The 20,407-nt window shown below is 38.1% G+C and overlaps 1 long non-coding RNA gene across 3 annotated transcripts; it reads left to right on the top strand.

The window, feature by feature from the left end:
- Positions 1 to 17,893: 17,893 nt before the first annotated feature.
- Positions 17,894 to 19,817, top strand: LOC145127594 (uncharacterized). 3 transcript variants are annotated; one of them, XR_013716452.1, is made up of 5 exons: positions 17,894 to 18,720; positions 18,809 to 18,951; positions 19,140 to 19,301; positions 19,427 to 19,514; positions 19,614 to 19,817. It is a non-coding gene; the product is annotated as an uncharacterized LOC145127594 (long non-coding RNA). The 3 variants fall into 3 exon arrangements; XR_013716450.1 differs by having other exon boundaries at positions 17,894 to 18,951; XR_013716451.1 differs by having other exon boundaries at positions 17,894 to 18,951; positions 19,140 to 19,319.
- The last annotated feature ends 590 nt before the right edge of the window (positions 19,818 to 20,407 follow it).

Here is a 20,407-nt window from a genome sequence, read left to right as displayed (position 1 = left end):
GATAATGTAGAATCTAATCATACATAGTTACATCAATCAGTATGCTCTCTTAACATTCTTTTAAGCAGAGTTGTTCACCAACTCTTCATAATAAATACTCTTTAATATATTGTTCTCAATAACTATAATTTTGATGCAGCGTGAAAAAAAAACTAAAAAAGATAAAAAAAAAACATTGAACATGTTGATTCTTATAGTATTTTAACGTCCAAAAATATGATCCAAAAATTTCATTTTTGATTTAATTAAAACAATATTCCAAAAACATTATCCATACGACCAAATGAAAATAAGTGTATCAAACATCAAATCAATCAGAGTAATATCTCAAAAGCAGAATTCATGTCGTGTGTGCGATGCAGTCATCCGGAGCTCTTCCCTTTGGAACCAGAAGTACCTGAAACATAAACTAAAAACTGTAAGCAAAAAGCTTAGTGAGTTCCTCAAACTACGCCATACCATACAAAACAAATCACATACTAACCCCCGCCCTCCATCGGGCCTTGCCCGGTATCGAGTTTCACTCAACTTCGAGCCCCGCTCGGTATACAAATCTGTTATTCTTAGGCCCCGTCCAATATACACATAGACATTTATCACATAATCATACTAACATATGCAATGATCATAAACAATAGCATATGATACAGTCATCGGGCCTCGCCCAGCATCGAGCCCCGCCCGGTATACATAGCAACACATATCACATGCAAGGGTCACAAAAACTCCTAGTATCCTAACATAAGTTACAAGGGCCGACATTGGTGCCTTAGACCCGCTAAACCCAGTGAGGAAACTCACCTCGACTGCTGAATCTCATTAAAAATCCCTGGCTGCTAGTCTGACGAATCCCTAAGCTATTAATACGAAATAACACCCAAATTCACATTTGGGTTCCAATCTATATCTGTGACAACTGGCGAACTTAGAGCCAAAACAAGTCGAAAGATGCACCATGTATAAGTGAGAACCACATTGTAACCTTGTCACGTTAAACCACCCTCAAGAGGGCAAGTTTATATATATTAATATAAATTGAAAGCCATGTTTATATAAGTTATTATATAAATATACTTTGAAAACCATACTTATATAAGTTAGGTATATGTATATATTGAAATCCATGTAGTAATAAGCCTTGGAAAGTCAACAATAGTCAAAGGAATTGCATTGTTTTAGTGAATTGGACTTTTAGGCCTTACACAATTGAATTTTCGGCCATATAGGACCTAAAACTCTTCATCGTAACACATAGGACCGAAAACCTTAAGTTTAAGGCCCACTAAGGCCGAAAACTACACCACATGGGACCGAAATCCCTTCCTTAAGGTCCATTACGACCGAAATCATGTTCTAGTATGTATATTTGAGAGATTTCGGTCATGCTTGGCGGAAATATCCTCCTTATTGACCGAAATCATCCATAAAGTGCGCAAGTGGTGCCACTTGATTGGTCAAATTAGCTTCCCAAGGTGATAAGTGCTCTTACCCAGGTAAATATCACTTCACTATCACTTCTCATCAACTCTTATTATCACATTTCATATAAGATGCATATACACGCATTAGAAACCTCCACAATTCCAAAAACCATTCTCAGTTAAACACCATTCACTTCCAATTCTCTCTCAAGAATCAAACTTCCCTGGAGCTTCATCTTTGAGACTCATTCCTTAGCATTTTGGTAAGTTCTCTTAACATCATAGTGTTCTACATTCTTTCTATGATTAGTTCATTTTATTTACACATTAGAATATGCTAAAACGCTTAGGAGTTCGATCATTTCCGAGTAATCTAACGTAAAGATCATCATCGTCATCTCGTTATCAAACCGCAACTATACATAAGGTGAGTTTTTACCCCTACATTTTACAAGCTTTTTCTATGTTTTAGGGGGGGGGGGGATACAAGTAACTCACAAGAAATTTTACGTTAAAATGCAACCATATAACAATGGTTATTTACTAGTTTTACAAAAAGTGATAAAAACATGAAATGGCTTTACTACCAAACTCGTATATCAATACGGGCAAAGTTTTGATAAAAACGTAATAATATGAACAATTGTTGCGAAACATATTAAATCATTCCTTTAAAGTATATATATATATATATATATATATATATATATATATATATATATATATATATATATCCATATATATGTTTTGGTTTACAAACTCGTTTTCTACAATAAACTATATAAATACAGTTTACGAAACTTTACCCCTTTGTAACCGATGAGCAAAGGGTATAATTATATAAAATGCATATATACTTATTTCACGTTGTTTTTCTCTATTATCCTAGACTCAGAGGATAGTTACATATACAAACGTTTTAAGTACAAAAACATGTAAACTCGTTGAATAAACTTTGTGAATCATTGTTTTCACGGTACATTACTTACACACGAAAGTCCTGTTTTATAACCAGAATCTCATGTGTGGGGAGCGTGATATTGCGTATAGATCTATACGGGACTGACAATCCCGCACCCTAAGTGTTAGCTACAGTTAGACCGACAGGTCGTGGGTGACAAATTTCATAACACTTCGACGCCTGAAGAAACGTCGCTACAGGCCATCTAGGTCATCAGCCTGATATAAAAACTCACATAAAGTAACAATGACACATTTTAGTTTACGCAAAATTAGTCTTCAAATGGTTTTATATATAAATAAAACTACATAAAATTATCTTAAGTATGTGAAAAACTTATACATTACGGTCTTGGTACAGATAAGACTACAACTCATTTTATGGAAAATATAGGATTTTCTAGTAACAAAATACCATTACATTGCAATGAGAGGTTTTTAAATTATTTATACAAAACACTTATGAACTCACCAACTTTATTGTTGATACTCTCTTTTCAAATAACTTGTATTTTCAGGAAACCAGTAATCAGATACAACTGGCTTTTGAAGATGGGACACTTAATCGTCTATCTATACTTTGACAACATATTGTAATTGACATTTTGAAACATATAACACATACGAATGTTATAACTATTTCAATTATATATATGTTGGTTGTGTTTGCTTTGAACATTTATACTCAACTGTTATGATATTATACATGATAGTCACCCGCCCTCGGATGTTTCTGCCGATCTGGTTTGGGGGTGTGACGGATTGGTATCAAAGCATTGTTTATAGTGAACTAAGTATATCAAACCACATAAGATATACAAACTATTAATACAAAGGGACTAAAACTCTCTGACGTATCATTTTCAAAACAAGAACATTAGGGGTCCTTACTGGTTATTCTATGTTTGCTAAGTGGATATGTTAGAGTTGTATATACTAAAGACCTTATAGACTTAGAATTGGTGGTTTCGATTTACTTCCTTTTCCTTGTTTGGATGTGGATATAAAGTAAGATCATTTATTCGACTGAGTATTCGATCCCGAGTATATATGACTTGTATGCACATGGAAAATATAGAAGGACCAGGAATGGTTCCAGGATTTCAAAAACACAAGTACATTAAGACCTTCTTCTGGTAAATCTATGCTTGTTAAGAGTATACGTTAGGGTTATATCTAATAAAGATTTTATAGACTTAGAATTTATGGTTTCACTTTACTTCCTTTTCCTTGTTTGGATGTGGGCTTAAGGTAAGATCACTTATTCGATTGACTATTCGATCTTGATTATATATGACTTGTATACACAAGGAAAGTATGGAAGGACCAGGAATGGATTGAGAATCACAAAAACATCAATGCATACGCAAATGCTAGTACAGAGTCATAACGGTAACAAAACAAAAAGTTTTAACATAATTCGAACACTACGAGTAGGCCTCGGGGTATGTAATCGGGTCTGGGATGAATATAGCCTGATCAACTATATTTATCCAGGATGTGACTGATGTATGCCGATGAATGTCGTAGGGAATGCCGAGTCTCAAACTTACCATCAAACCATACAAAGAAAACATAAACATACAAATTTAAAATACTATAAGAGTATTTTAAGATACTATAGAACTGCACTTTTAAACTCTTTTCATACATCTTACCTTTATTCTCGCTTAGGCATAATGGCAGGATTTTTCATCCCTAGAGATCCCTACTACCCTTACCAAGGAAACGGAGGCTGGATCGAGGAGGATCCAGAGGAGGATCCTGAAGAGATCTTCGAAGAAGAGGAAGAAGATGAAGAAGTCGAGGAAGACACCGACTCAGAACCAGAGGTCTACAACCCTCCGTAAGGCGCTCCAAATCCCTAACGGAACTTTCAGGGCCCGTCGCCCCGATGGGGATTGGATCTGCAACAATGGAATTAGGAATAGGGACAACGCCCACCATACGACATGAATCGAGGCTTCTACAACCTCAGCAATGGAGGTTCAGTGGACAGGGTTCTCCTAGTCATGGTTCGACGCATCGCTCGCCAAGGAATACAAGCAATAGAAACCACCAACCAGATTATGGGAGTTGGTGCCACCACTGAAGTTACTGCAGTACGACTTCGTCGTCTGGACGAAGATCATGATCATAGTAGAGACCACACCGAGTCCCTTCAGAGGGAAGTTACCACGACTAGAGTTGAAGTAATAGAGTCCCAAGAATGTCAAGCTGAGATGGAGAGGCATGTCATTGAGGCTGAGCGCCAAGTAGCACAAATGCAGACTTTCATGACTTCATACCATGGTCCTCAGCATACCACACACCCCGAGTAGCGCGTATGCTACCCACAATATGTTATAGACTAGGCTTCTCAAGTAAGCGTTGGTGCTACTCTTTTCTTGTATGTATTATCAACCCTACGGATAAGTGATTACACTATTAAGGGGTCGGAATGCTGCCAAAATTTTCCCATTTACATTGATGTATTCTAGACCTTTATCAAGGTCAAATTTTCCTGAACCATGTATCAAATTATAATATCAATGAAAGTGGCATGCATTTTATTTCATTGGATGTTACCATTAAGTTCATAAGTTAAGAAATCAGTTACTTATTATAGTAGGTTTCCATTTTACAAATAACTTGCAAATACATTGAAGTCGAGACACAAAACAAATATCACTAAGACTGTACATAACTATTATCGAAGACTTATCAACTTTTTGTCCTTGAATTTATGGCAGAATCATGCTGCCAAGAAGAAATCCAGGATGTTTCATTAACACAACAACACCACCACCACTACCTCCACCGCCACCACCTACACCGCCACCACCTCCACCGATGGACACTGCTGTCTTTCAGGCTGCTGTAATAGCTGCCGTGACCGCAACAATGGCACAAATAAGTACCAATGGATCGGGAGGTGGTATAAATAGTTCTACTCATGGAGAAAGCAAGAGTCGTTCGAGATTATGTTCTTACAAAGACTTCTCGAACTGCAAGCCGAAGACATTCTATGGGAACGGGGGCGTCATTGCCCTAACCAGATGGTTCGAGAAGACGGAAGTTGTATTTGAAATATGTTCGTATCCGGAGGAAAGCAAGACCAAGTTTGCGGCCTACACTTTCGCAGAAAGAGCCTTTACCTGGTGGAATGGGCATATCAAGTCCCTGACCCTCTCAGTAGCTAAATCGATAAGCTGGGAAGACTTAAAAGCTATAATGTTGGCTGAATACTGCCCGAGGGGCGAGGTATAAAAACGGGAACAAGAGCTTTGGAACCTCACGATGCAAGACTTTGACATCACCACCTATACTGCCAGATTTAGTGACCTGGCGGTGCTATGCCCAGGGATGATCACCCCGGAAAGCAAGAAGATTGAACGGTACATCTGGGGACTATCACCCCAGATTCAAGGAAACAATGTATCCTCAAACCCCATCACCTTTGACAGTGCCAAACGCTTGGCACGAAGACTGGTGGATCATGGAGTCTGCCAGGGATTTATGACAGCTCTCCCTGAACAGCCAAAAAGGAATGGTGACAAAAGAAAACAATGGAACAAGAGAAAGGGCCAGCCAACGCAAGAGCCAGCCAAAAGACAACAAATGGTAGCAATCCACGTCGCTACTATCCCTGCCAACCCAACACCCATAAGGGAATATGCTGGAAATCTACCCAAGTGCAACAAGTGCAATTTCCATCACAACGGAGCATGTCGGGAAATGCATTGCAGAAACTGCAATAAGAAAGGGCATACCACCCGATTTTGCAAAGCACCGACCCAACAAGCCGCCCTGACTTCAAATGCGGGAGTGAGCCGAACGTGCTATGGATGCGGGGAAGTGGAGCATTTCATAAAGGATTGTCCGAAGGCTAATAACCGGAACACGGGGAACACCGGAAGGGTTCTAGCAACAGGGTATGAGGAGGCCATAAGGGACCCCACGGTGGTTACCGGTACGTTCCTTCTAAATAACACTTATGCATGCATACTATTCGATAGCGGTGCGAAAAGGAGTTTTGTGAGTCATAGGTTTAAACAATTACTCAACCAAAAACCTCAAACACTTAGCGAAACATTCACAGTTGAAATGGCAAATGGTAAAACAGAAAGCACTAAAGATGTGTACATAGGGTGCACTCTAACACTAAACAATAACTCTTTTCCAATTAATTTAATGCCTGTTACAATAAGGAGCTTTGATGCTATCATCGGCATGGATTGGTTAAGTCCCCTGAAGGGATTTGAGCATTCTAACACTCCTATGGTGTACATGCAACCCTAGAAACCTTGGATCTATGTTTTACTATGATACATGCAAAATTGTTTTTCCAAGGTTCATAACCTATCTAGCATACATGGGGAACTTTTAAACATAAAAGTAAGTAAGAAAACATACCGTGTAGTAGTTTGGATTCCTTGAGAACCTTGTGAGCCTAGCACCTCAAGTGTGATGCCTCAAATGTCTCACACAACACCAAATGCACTTGGAATAACTTAGAGAGAAATAAAGAACACTTAGAAATCGGCTAGCCCTCACAATTCTTACTTAGTGGCCGATTTTGGTGAACAAAGTGATGCTTATATAGTGTGTTACAATTAGGGTTACACCATGTAAACCCTAATTGTCATGGCTTTTCATTTCTTGGATCCATGGGTTCAAAAACACCATGGAGCATCCTATGGGTTTTAGCCCAACTTGATAATCCATGGAACATTAGCCCACTATACAAGTATGGATGATTTACACAATCAACCCATATATTTAATTAGTCTCCTTTTGATCACTTAATTAATTCCAAATTAATTCTTGATCAATACTAATTAAATAATATTATTTATATATTAGAACTTATAATATATTAATAAACCATAAGTGTTATTTCTCTCATTTTAGTCTATCCAAATGGATGATGCCATGCAACCCAAATGGACCATGCCAAACCGGGTCAAGTACATACCATAAATAGTTATGGAGTTAGACACCTTATCCAACAGTCTCCCACTTGGATAAGTCTAATAATTATAACTACAAGTATGACTTCAGGAACCGATCAGCAATCGTAGCTCTTTCAAGGTCTCTCGGAACTGAGATGATGATGATACGCCATTTAAGATAAGTGATCATATAATCCTCTGTTCTAGATATCAGCCGGACAAATACATGGAACAATGTCTTACTTATTGTCCAACAGTTTATTTCCCGATTTCCGATTTGTTTGACATAGAACTTAATTGAACACATCAACTTAGTTCTGACCGGGCTCGGTACATGGGTCAACACAAAATCATCGAGGGGCCCAGATATCGCTTCTAATCCAAGAAGGAACAGATAAACTTCGACTCATATGCTTGTTCTACTACTTGTTGAATTATACACAAAGGCACGTTTTATAACATCGAGTTACCAATGCGTTTTTCGTACAATCAATGTATAACCAACTCATAGGCAACAAGACATATCTCTAGGTTTGAAGACTTATATGATATTACCGTCTCGCGATCACTCGAGATAAATTCCATGAAGTGATACCAGCGAGCGTGGGTTGAATCCAATACTCAGAACTTATAAGCACTCATGAGTGTTGTAGCAACACTTTGCTATGTCCAACATCTTAGACTTCTACAAGCCAACTCATGACAGTCTTGATTCATATCTACTTCCAACATATGACCGACTGTGGAGAATTTGAATAATATGATATACCATAACATAATTATTCTGGAAGTCAAAACATGCAAAATGAAACAATAGTAAACGATTGACAAAAGATAGCAACACTTTACTCATAAATAAACACAACTTTTATTCATCATCAAATGTCAATTACACTTTACACATTTCAAAGTTATCTAACTACTAAAACTAATATCATCCTTCAGCCTTATGCTCCTCGCATGCTGGAGATGCTTAACCCTGCTCAGTCCCTTCGTGAGGGGATTTGTTGGGTTCTCATCCGATGATACCCTCTTTGCCACAAGGAGTCCTTCTATTCGATGTCTGATGAAATGGTATTTTCTGTCGATGTGTCTGGATCTCCCGTGATCCCTTGGTTCCTTGGCTAAGGCAACTGCACTTTCACTATCACAGAAAATCTCTATAGGCTCCTTTATAGCTGGTACAACTCCAAGGTCTCCAATGAAGTTCTTTAGCCATATAGCCTCCTTTGCTGCCTCGCTTGCCGCTATATACTCTGATTCGCAAGTTGAATCAGCCACTGTCTCCTGCTTGGAACTTTTCCAAGAAATTGCTCCTCCGTTTAAGGTAAAGACCCAGCCTGACTGAGAGCGGAAATTATCCCTATCAGTCTGGAAGCTAGCATCACTATACCATAATACTCTCAAGTCATCACTCCCACCGAGGGTAAGGACCCAGTCCTTAGTCCTCCGCAGGTACTTGAGAATATACACCTCTACAAAGACCACATTATCACTGGGTCTGTAGAAGAGGTAACCAAAGGATCTCTGTGGGTAGCCGATGAAAATACACCTCTCACTTCGAGGTTCGAGCTTATCGTGAGACTCACGCCTCACAAAAGCCTCGCAACCCCAGATCTTGATGTGGTCCAGATTGGGAACTTTTCCAGTCCACATCTCGTGAGGTGTTTTGGCAACCTTTTTGGTAGGGACTAGATTAAGGATATGAGCGGCAGTTTCTAAGGCATACCCCCAAAATGAGATTGGTAGCGAAGCTCGACTCATCATGGAACGAACCATATCCAACAAGGTTCGATTGCTCCTCTCAGCCACACCATTCAACTGTGGTGTCCTGGGAGGTGTCAATTGTGAGATAATTCCACATTCCTTAAGATAGTCAAGGAATTCTGTACTAAGATACTCACCACCTCGATCGAATCGAAGCATCTTAATGTTCCTGCCCAACTGATTCTCCACGTCCTGTTTAAACTCTTTGAACTTTTCAAAGGTCTCTGACTTATGCTTGATTAAGTAGACATATCCATATCTACTAAAATCATCAGTAAAAGTCACATAGAAGCGGTTAGCATCCCTTGTGGCGGTTCTGAAGGGTCCACACACATCAGTGTGTACAAGATCCAACAAACCTTCACCCCTAGCACAAGTACCAGTGAAGGGTGACTTCGTCATTTTCCCAAGCAAACAAGATTCACAACTATCATCTGACTTTAGGTCAAATGACTCCAAGACTCCATCCTTTTGGAGTTGGCCTATGCGTTTCTTGCTTACATGTCCAAGACGACAATGCCATAATGATGCTTTATCCAAACTAGTGGAAGAATCAATACACAATACATTATTTCCTAGGTTATCTACAACCGACACAGTTTCATACACACCATCACAAGGTAATGCTTTAAAATAAAAGACATTATTAAAGAAAGCATTAATACCACCACTATCATTATCAAATTAAAAGGTAAAACCTTGTTTGTACAAATCATGAAAGGAAATAATATTTTCTTGCCATTTCAGGCGAATAACAACATTTATTCAAATATAATGTTAACCCACTACTTAGCAACAAAGAATAAACTCCAATCTTGATGACAGGTGTAACTTTCCTATTTCCCATGATCAAGTTTATCTTCCCATGCTCTACATTCTCACTTCTTCTTAGTCCCTGCAAATCACAACATATGTGAATACCACAACCTGTATCAAGGACCCAAGAATTAGAATAGGGTGAGTTATTAGACAATATAGTGTAAATACCTGAATGGTTGGGTTTTACTTTCTCATCCTTAACATCTTGCTGGTACTTTGGGAAGTTTTGCTTCTAGTGCGACTTTTCATGGCAATAAAAGCATTCAGCCTCTTTAGGGTTAGCAGAAGGAGTGACGAAACCTTTCTTGGTTCCACTTGAAGAGGAGCCATCAAGAGACTTTCCCTTGGTACCCTTCGAAGGGCTCTTCCTCTTCTTTCCTTTGCCTTGCCCGATTGCCAAGACAGGGGCCGCGGTAGGAGTAGGAGTAGTAACAACCGACTTACCTTTAAGATCACTTTCCGCGGTCTTCAAAAGTCCTTGAAGTTTGCTGAGTGTAACTTCCTCCTTGTTCATGTGGTATGTCATGCAGAATTGATCATAACACGAAGGTAAGGAGTGCAAAATGATATCTATTGCCAACTCCTCTGGGAAGTTCACATTTAGTTTCAACAAACGGTCCACATACCTTTGAATTTTCTGCATGTGGCCCGTGATGGGTTCACCATCCTTCATCCTGGTTGTTATCATGGAGGAGATGATTTCATATCACTTTTGACGAGCACTCTGATGGTAGTGGTCCATCAAATCCTGGTGCATCTCAAAAGGATAGTAGTCATCATAGGACTTTTGGAGCTCGGCTGTCATGGTGGCCAACATGATACATGACACTTTGGTAGCATCTCTCTCATGTGCCTGGTATTCAGCGATCTCCTCAGGAGTAGCAGATGACTCATCGAGTTCCTTAAGCTCCTTGTCGATGACATATTCCTTGTCCTCATACCGAGTGACCATCCTGATGTTCCTGATCCAATCCATAAAGTTGGATCCATCAAAGATGACTCTCCCACAAAGGTTCATGAGAGAGAAGGAGCCAGTAGGGTTTGAGCCAGAAGCAGCATTGTTGGAAGACATCTGAAAAGAAGAAAAGACAAGTTTAGATTAGATATAAAGATAGTCCTTAATAAAACACCCAAATGTAATATTAAGGCTAGGACCTAATCACAATATATTATGACTTAGAAGAGGGATGCCGTAATCTAAGCAATAACATATTTGAAAGGTAGGTGAATGACGATTCACCAATTTCCACCGTGAAAAACGAAATAAATTATTAGGTTTTAATTGGTTTTGAAACTCCTAGATTCTTTGAGATTCATTGAACTTTTCAATGGCATGTTTCAATCTCGAGTGTGCCCTTCAGGTTTTGTGACTGGGATGCCGAGGATCACAAAACAAGGTGTGAAGTAACCATGCAAATTACTTGGTACCCTTAATATTTACCCCTCAATCGATGTGCCGGTTAACCACACGCGCTCCATCGATACTATGATAAACATTAAGTTACCCTTTACCTACCTTGTTAAGTCTAGGTTAGTGTGCCGGTTAACCACACACGCTCCACTAACGACTTAATCAAAGTGTAAAGTGTAACTTCATGGGTTAGCACCTTATTCACATTTTCCTAAAGTAACTAAGATTGGGAATTTATAAAACATTTAGTTACTTTATTTTTTCATCATACTTTTAATGAGAATTTAAAGTCCTTGTCTTACCCGTTCGGCTAACGACCCTCCACCAGTCAAGGAAGCGGTGGGTGAGAGTGGACACCCATTAAGCTGTCATTTTATAGGCAACAACCTTATACCCCCCTTATAGATCGGCTTCGTGAATGAGGCCTACTAACGGTAAAACGACTTGTTCTTATACATATATAATTATTATTAAACTTATAATAATATAAAGTATAGGGGTTGAATTTTAACTTTTAAAATTCTAGGGGTTGGAACTAAAGTATTTAAAGTGACTTTACATGTTCCAAAACTTGAGGGCAAGTTTTGTAACTTTCAAAACTTTTCATCTTTCATAACTTATGAGTTAATGGATTAATAAAATGAGAGACTTTTCATTTTATGTAACCTATGTGTTTAATAATGGACTTTAAAAGAATGACTTTTGGTAATCCATAACTTGAGGACAAATTATGGATTCTATTAAAACACGTAATGATCAAGAATTAAACTAACAAGAAAGTTACAAATAATTCCTATGATCTTCTAAACTCATAACTTCATGAATGTTCATATCAACAATTTCAAGAATCATAAATAAACCATATAAAACTTGAAATTTTGATAATAGCCATTGAAAATGGATTAGCATAACCATTACACCATCTAAAACAAGTTTTATAACACCAAAACAGTTTAGGGTAATGTTTCTAGTCCATTTCCAACAGCAAAACTCGAAAATCTGCATTCAGGGGCTCCTACTCGTCGAGTGCACGAACCTACTCGACGAGTAGGATGAATTTACTCATGGACTCGTCGAGTCCCCCCATGGACTCCGCGAGTTCATGCTGCAGAATGCAGAAAACTTGAGTTTTTTCAATAATTTGCATCAAGTATCAAATAAACAAGCCTAGGCTCTGATACCACTGAAGGGATTTGAGCATTCTAACACTCCTATGGTGTACATGCAACCCTAGAAACCTTGGATCTATGTTTTACTATGATACATGCAAAATTGTTTTTCCAAGGTTCATAACCTATCTAGCATACATGGGGAACTTTTAAACATAAAAGTAAGTAAGAAAACATACCTTGTAGTAGTTTGGATTCCTTGAGAACCTTGTAAGCCTAGCACCTCAAGTGTGATGCCTCAAATGTCTCACACAACACCAAATGCACTTGGAATAACTTAGAGAGAAATGAAGAACACTTAGAAATCGGCTAGCCCTCACAATTCTTACTTAGTGGCCGATTTTGGTGAACAAAGTGATGCTTATATAGTGTGTTACAATTAGGGTTACACCATGTAAACCCTAATTGTCATGGCTTTTCATTTCTTGGATCCATGGGTTCAAAAACACCATGGAGCATCCATGGAACATTAACCCACTATACAAATATGGATGATTTACACAATCAACCCATATATTTAATTAGTCTCCTTTTGATCACTTAATTAATTCCAAATTAATTCTTGATCAATACTAATTAAATAATATTATTAATATATTAGAACTTATAATATATTAATAAACCATAAGTGTTATTTCTCTCATTTTAGTCTATCCAAATGGATGATGCCATGCAACCCAAATGGATCATGCCAAACCGGGTCAAGTACATACCAGAAATAGTTATGGACTTAGACACCTTATCCAACATCCCCACCATGCGGATATCTTATGTTATGAAAAAGTTGTCCGACTCAATCTCCCGAATAACGAAACTCTTGTCATCTTCGGTGACAAACTCAGAGCAAAACTTCAAATCATATCTTGCATTAAAGCTCAGAATTATCTACGCAAGAAGTACCACGCATTTATAACGCATGTTGTTGATAAAACGAAGGAGGTCAAGGATATCAAAGATATTCCCGAAGTCTGAAACTTTCCTGATGTATTCCCCGAAGACCTTCCAGGAGTACCACCTGTACGACAAGTCGAGTTCCGAATCAACTTAATTCCTGGAGCCACCCCCATAGCCAAGTCAGCTTATCGATTGGCCCCATCAGAAATGCAGGAATTGTCTAGTCAGCTCAACGAACTACTAAGCAAAGGATTTATCCGACAAAGCTTCTCACCCTGGGGAGCGCCAGTACTATTCTTTAAGAAGAAAGATGGATCTTTTCGCATGTGCATTGATTATCGGGAGTTGAACAAACTCACTATCAAAAAACGATATCCCTTACCCCGAATCGACGACCTATTCGACCAACTTCAAGGAGCATGCTACTTCTCAAAGATCGATCTACGATCGGGTTATCATCAACTACGAGTCCAAGAGGGTGACGTTTCCAAAACGGCGTTTCAGACTCGCTACGGTCACTACGAGTTCGTAGTAATGCCCTTCGGATTGACTAATACACCCGCGGTGTTCATGGATCTAATGAACCGTGTGTGCAGACCTTACTTAGATAAGTTCGTGATTGTGTTCATAGATGAAATTTTGATCTATTCACGAAGTAAGGAAGAGCATAGTCACCATCTACGACAAGTCTTGGAGATGTTGAGGACATAAAGGCTATATGCGAAGTTTTCAAAGTGCAAATTTTGGATCCGAGAGGTGGATTTCTTGGGTCACGTAGTCAGAAGAGAAGGAATACATGTGGACCCCTCAAAAATCAAAGAAATTAAAGACTGGAAAGCACCAAGAACGCCAACGGAGATCCGTCGGTTCTTAGGCCTCGCTGGCTACTACAGGAGATTCATACAGAACTTCTCCAAGATCGCTAAAGCGCTCACTACCCTGACTCAGAAGAGAGTAACCTACAACTAGGAAGACAAGCAGGAGGTTGCCTTTCAAACCCTAAAACAAGCATTATGCAGTGCACCGATCTTGTCTCTTCCAGATGGAATGGAAGACTTCGTAGTCTATTGCGACGCATCCAAACAAGGTTTAGGCTGTGTACTCATGCAACGAGGAAAGGTTATTGCCTATGCCTCAAGGCAACTCAAGACTCATGAAGTCAATTACACCACACATGGCCTCGATCTAGGAGCAGTAGTATTTGCCCTGATGATCTGGAGACACTACCTCTACGGTACAAAGAGCATGATCTTCACTTACCATATGAGCCTCCAACACATTCTCAATCTGAAAGAGCTCAACATGAGACAACGACGATGGGTAGAGCTACTAAATGACTACGAATGTGAGATTCGCTATCATCCAGGAAAGGCCAATGTAGTAGCAGACGCCATCAGTAGAAAGGAATACTCGGGCCACCGAGTACGAGCATTAACCATGACCATCCATTCACACCTATCCACGCAGATCAAGGAAGTCGAACATGAAGCTTTGAAACCGGAGCACATCACCGAAGAAGCCCTACAAGGAATGGATAAGAACCTAGAAGTTAAGGAGGACGGAGTTTCTTATCTCGTGAACCGAATCTGGACACCGAAGTTTGGTGGATTCAGAGATGTGGTCATGAATGAAGATCACAATACTAGATACTCTGTTCGCCCCGGTTCGGACAAGATGTATTTAGATCTCAAGAAACTTTAATGGTGACCAAACATGAAGGCAGAAATCGCTACCTACGTGGGCAAGTGCCTGACTTACGCCAAGGTCAAAGTAGAATATCAGAGGCCCTCAGGATTATTGCAACAGCCAGAGATACCCGAGTGGAAGTGGGAACGGATAACCATGGATTTCATAACCAAGTTGCCTAAGACATCGGGTGGACTTGACACCATATGTGTGATCGTTGATAGGTTAACCAAGTCTGCACACATCTTACCGATAAAAGAGACAAACAAAATGGAGAAGCTAACAAGGACGTATATCAAAGAAATTGTGCATCTACATGGCGTGCTGATATCCATTATCTCGGATAGAGATAGCAGGTTTACCTCACGATTTTGGCAAATACTACAAAAATCCTTGGGAACCAGGCTAGATATGAGTACAGCCTACTACCCACAAACCGACGGACAAAGCGAGAGAACTATCCAAACATTGGAAGATATGCTGAGAGCTTGTGTGATAGACTTTGGTAAAGCTTGGGATACCCATTTACCATTCATCGAATTTTCATACAACAATAGCTATCACACTAGCATTAAAGTTGCTCCGTTTGAAGCCCTCTATGGCCGCAAGTGCAGATCACCTATGTGTTGGGCTGAAGTGGGTGACACGCAACTAGCAAGGGGGCAAGTACCTGGTAACACTATCACTGGCCCCAAAATCATACGAGAAACAACAGAGAAGATCGTTCAAATTTGTGAACGACTAAAAGCTTCTCGAGACCGCCAAAAGAGCTATGCAGATAAGTGACGAAAGCCCTTAGAATTCCAGGTTGGTGACCGGGTACTGTTAAAAGTCTCACCCTGGAAGGGAATGATACGCTTCGGAAAACATGGGAAACTAAACCCAAGGTATGTCAGACCATTCGAGATCCTCGCAAGGATCGGTCCGGTAGCTTACAAACTTCGACTACCGCAGGAACTCAGAAACGTACACCCCACCTTCCACGTCTCCAACTTAAAGAAGTGCCTATCCGACGAAACTCTCGTAATCCCGCTCGATGAAATCGAATTAAACGAGAGTCTACACTTCGTAGAAGACCCTGTAGAAATCATGGACAGAGAGATCAAGAGAACGAAACAGAGCCGAATACCAATAGTGAAGGTCCGCTGGAATGCCAAGTGAGGACCCGAATTCACTTGGGAACGGGAAGACCAAATGAAACAGAAGTATCCACATCTTTTTCCCAATACATGAAGTCCCACTCAAATTATTAATTTTGGGACGAAATTCCCTCTAACGGGGGGATAATGTGAGAACTGGCAAACTTAGAGCCAAAACAAGTCGAAAGATGTACCATGTATAAGTGAGAACCACATTGTAACCTTGTCACGTTAAACCACCCTCAGCCATGAGGACAAGTTTATATATATTAATATAAATTGAAAGCCATGTTTATATAAGTTATTATATAAATATACTTTGAAAACCATACTTATATAAGTTAGGTATATGTATATATTGAAATCCATGTAGTAATAAGCCTTGGAAAGTCAACAATAGTCAAAGGAATTGCATTGTTTTAGTGAATTGGACTTTTAGGCCTTACACAATTGAGTTTTCGGCCACATAGAACCTAAAACTGTTCATGGCAACACATAGGACCGAAAACCTTAAGTATCAGGCCCACTAAGGCCGAAAACTACACCACATGGGACCGAAATCCCTTCCTTAAGGTTCATTAGGACCGAAATCATGTTCTAGTATGTCTATTTGAGAGATTTCGGTCATGCTTGGCCGAAATCTCCTCCTTATTGACCGAAATCATCCATAAAGTGGCCAAGTGGTGCCACTTGATTGGTCAAATTAGCTTCCCAAGGTGATAAGTGCTCTTACCCAGGTAAATATCACTTCACTGTCACTTCTCATCAACTCTTCTTAACACATTTCCTATAAGATGCATATACACGAATTAGAAACCTCCACAATTCCAAAAACCATTCTCAGTTAAACACAGTTCACTTCCAATTCTCTCTCAAGAATCATACTTTCCTGGAGCTTCATCTTTGAGACTCATTCCTTAGCATTTTGGTAAGTCCTCTTAACATCATAGTGTTCTACATTCTTTCTATGATTAGTTCATTTTATTTACACATTAGAATGTGTTAAAACTCTTAGGAGTTCGATCATTTCCGAGTATTCTAACATAAAGATCATCATCGTCATCTCGTTTTCAAGCCGCAACAATACATAAGGTGAGTTCATACCCCTACATATTACAAACTTTTTCTATGTTTTAGGAGGGGGGAGGGGGGGGGGGATACAAGTAACTCACAAGAAATTTAACGTTAAAACGCAACCATATAAAAATGGTTATTTACTAGTTTTACAAAAAGTGATAAAAACATGAAATGGCTTTACTACCAAACCCGTATATCAATACGGGCAAAGTTTTGATAAAAATGTAATAATATGAACAATTGTTGCGAAACATATTAAATAATTCCTTTAAAGTATATATATATATATATATATATATATATATATATATATATATATATATATATATACTATCTTATTATACAAACCTTACTACTTCTAAAAATAGATTTAAGACGTCCAAACCTTTAAGCTGAATGTACAAACATTTATCAACAAAGTACAAAATACAATGCATTAAGTACAAATGTAAAATTAATATCGAAATATTCAGACCTACATCCTTATCTTACCCAATATAGAGAATTTAAATTTTAAAAAAATCATTATCTTACCCAATATAGAGAATTTAAATTTTAAAAAAATCATACTTTTTTACTAGAATGAGTCTAAGGTAACTTTACCGTCTCTCTTCTCACTATTCAGAACCCTAAATGCATCTCTCAACCCGCCACCATCACTCTTCTCCATGGTGTTGATGTGTATCTGGATCTAGCTCTGCTCAACAACATCATGGATTTTGTTTTTTTTTTTTCTAATTCAGGTTTTAACTTGGCTTGCAGGTATAGATGCGACGAGATTTTCATGGAAAACCTGGTTAGGGTCGTGGTCTTCTTTGCCTCAGGTCATTAGATTGTTATTGAGTTTCATAAGTCTTCCCTTAATTTTGGTGAACATAAGTCAAATAGTCAACAAAAATCAAAGCTAAAGAATCTTATTTGGCGTTGAAACAAAATTTGAAATATGGTATTGTTCATATTTTTTGAATCGGTCAATCACATGCTGGTATCATCATCATCCCTTAATTTTCTGGTGCTGGAGATGAATATCCGGTCAACAGATTCAAATTGAATTTTCTAGCTCAAATTGAAATTTCCGCTAATCCCTTTTAAAAGCCACCATCCCCTCTCAGAATTTCTGTCGACATAATCTCTTCAAAAACCTAGCTTCTACCATTACCGCCTTTATGTTTCTTCGTTCTTTTTTCCCGTCTTTGTGTGTGTTTATCTGTGTTCATTTGTTTATTCGAGGTTCACCATCATCTGTCACAGTTGATTTTGAGCTATGCTAGGTATAAGAGAAGAGAAGGGAGTGGTGTCGGCTGATCTTTTGCCTCCTTCTCTTTTCTAGCATCGCCGATCGTGCTATAAGGTGAAAGGGCTCTTATTTGATTCATAGAGCTATGAGGTGTATTGCTATTTTTCAACATTTTTATTCGACTTTCTGATCCACAGAGTTATGAGGTGCATGGTTCAAGGGGCTATGAGTTGACCTTTAAGAAAAACCTTAACTATGTCTCCTCCATCTAATTTATGTTCATGTTTGTTGCAGATTACATGGAGATAAAATGTTATAGAGTCTTTTTTTTCTTATTTTTTGAGCAGGAGGAATCAAGCAATTAACATTTTGATTGAAAGTTTAGGGTTATTATTCCTATTGGTTGGTGATTGAATGTGGATCTTATTCTTGACGAGGTATGAATTATTTTCTGTCTCTCTATAATGTTTATCCAAAAGTATTAATCCATCATGTGTGTAGTTATGGAAATGGCTAAGAGAAACTGGAATCAAAATCCAGAAGATAATGGAATACATCATAAGTGCCATTTTTTATGTTTTTGCATGTTTCATTTCTCATATTTTTTGTTATTATCATTTCTCAGGTACAGTTCTCAGCCCTCTCTCTTTATCCGCCCAAATGTAGGTAAAAACAAAATGATTATCGGCCATGTCTTTTGTTTAACCATTTGGATTTCTTGATTTGTGGGTTTTTTATGTTTTTTTGTTGAAACATGGGAAGAACGAGCTAATCACTTTTATGAACTGTAAGTCTAATTTTATAGGTATATGTTTGTAAAATTCCTTAAAATTTCTTAATTATTTATGATCTATAAGCATTATTGAAATTTTCAATCAAATTTTGTAATTTTGATTCATCTAATCTTTATAGAAAGGTTTCAAGATAATAGCAATGGATTAATGGTTTGTGAATGGTGGAGTCTCAAATTATTGAGAAAATTAAAAAAGCTAAGAACAAGGTATGTAGTTAATGAACTGAGATGTTGGGATTTAATTTTTTCTACATATTTTTTATATTCTTATTTTCTGAAATTAACTTTCAGTTAATAATATTTTAGGTTGAGCTATAGAAGATGAAGGCAGAGAGTGAAATGTTAAGTGGGCTACAATCATGATAATTAATAGCTTTTATTGTTTTTTTAATATAAAATGATGACATGTATATATGTTTATCTGTATGGAGTAAAAGATTGAGTATGTTTTTTTATCCTTTTTTTTATAAAGAAAGGCATATGATGAAAGGTTTAGCTGGTTTCTATCAAGCAGTGTTGTTATCTACAACCAATTCAAAAATTGTTGTTACGACTATTATATCTCTAATATCAATCTTCCGGAATCATGTAAGGAAGTACAAAATAACATCTATGAATCATCAAAACTTCAATTGTTATGTATTTATATTGTTGTTGATTTTGAAAAGTTAATCGAATGGTTTACTTAAACAAAAGTTCCAAGTTGGTGTTAGCAAGTCTTGGAATGCATGCTTTGGTTTCGTTTGGATGACAAGCAGGTAAAACATTATTTTTAATCCCTCTTTTGGCTCACTCTCTTTTAAGTGTTATATCTATTTCATTTATTGTATCAATGCTTGCTTATTTCAGGAGTTCTATCATTCTGATTAACAGTGAGCAAACCCTTTTGAATGAAGATCTCATTTATGATACTTTTAAGATGCTTGCTCTAATAGCATATTACCAGATAATATTATTTGATAATTTTTTTCTCAAAATAATTATCATTATTTCACAACACATTAGAAGATGAAATCATACAGGAAACAAAAAGACAAGGGCAAAATGGTCAAAACAACTTGCACAACCAAGAAACGGGTAGCAAGCTAGACAAGTGTTTG

Source organism: Lactuca virosa, chromosome 7 (assembly GCF_052849685.1).
Source record: "Lactuca virosa cultivar CGN04683 chromosome 7, Lactuca_virosa_CGN04683_v6, whole genome shotgun sequence".
NCBI lineage: Eukaryota > Viridiplantae > Streptophyta > Magnoliopsida > Asterales > Asteraceae > Lactuca > Lactuca virosa.
This window is presented reverse-complemented; position numbering and strand designations above follow the sequence as displayed.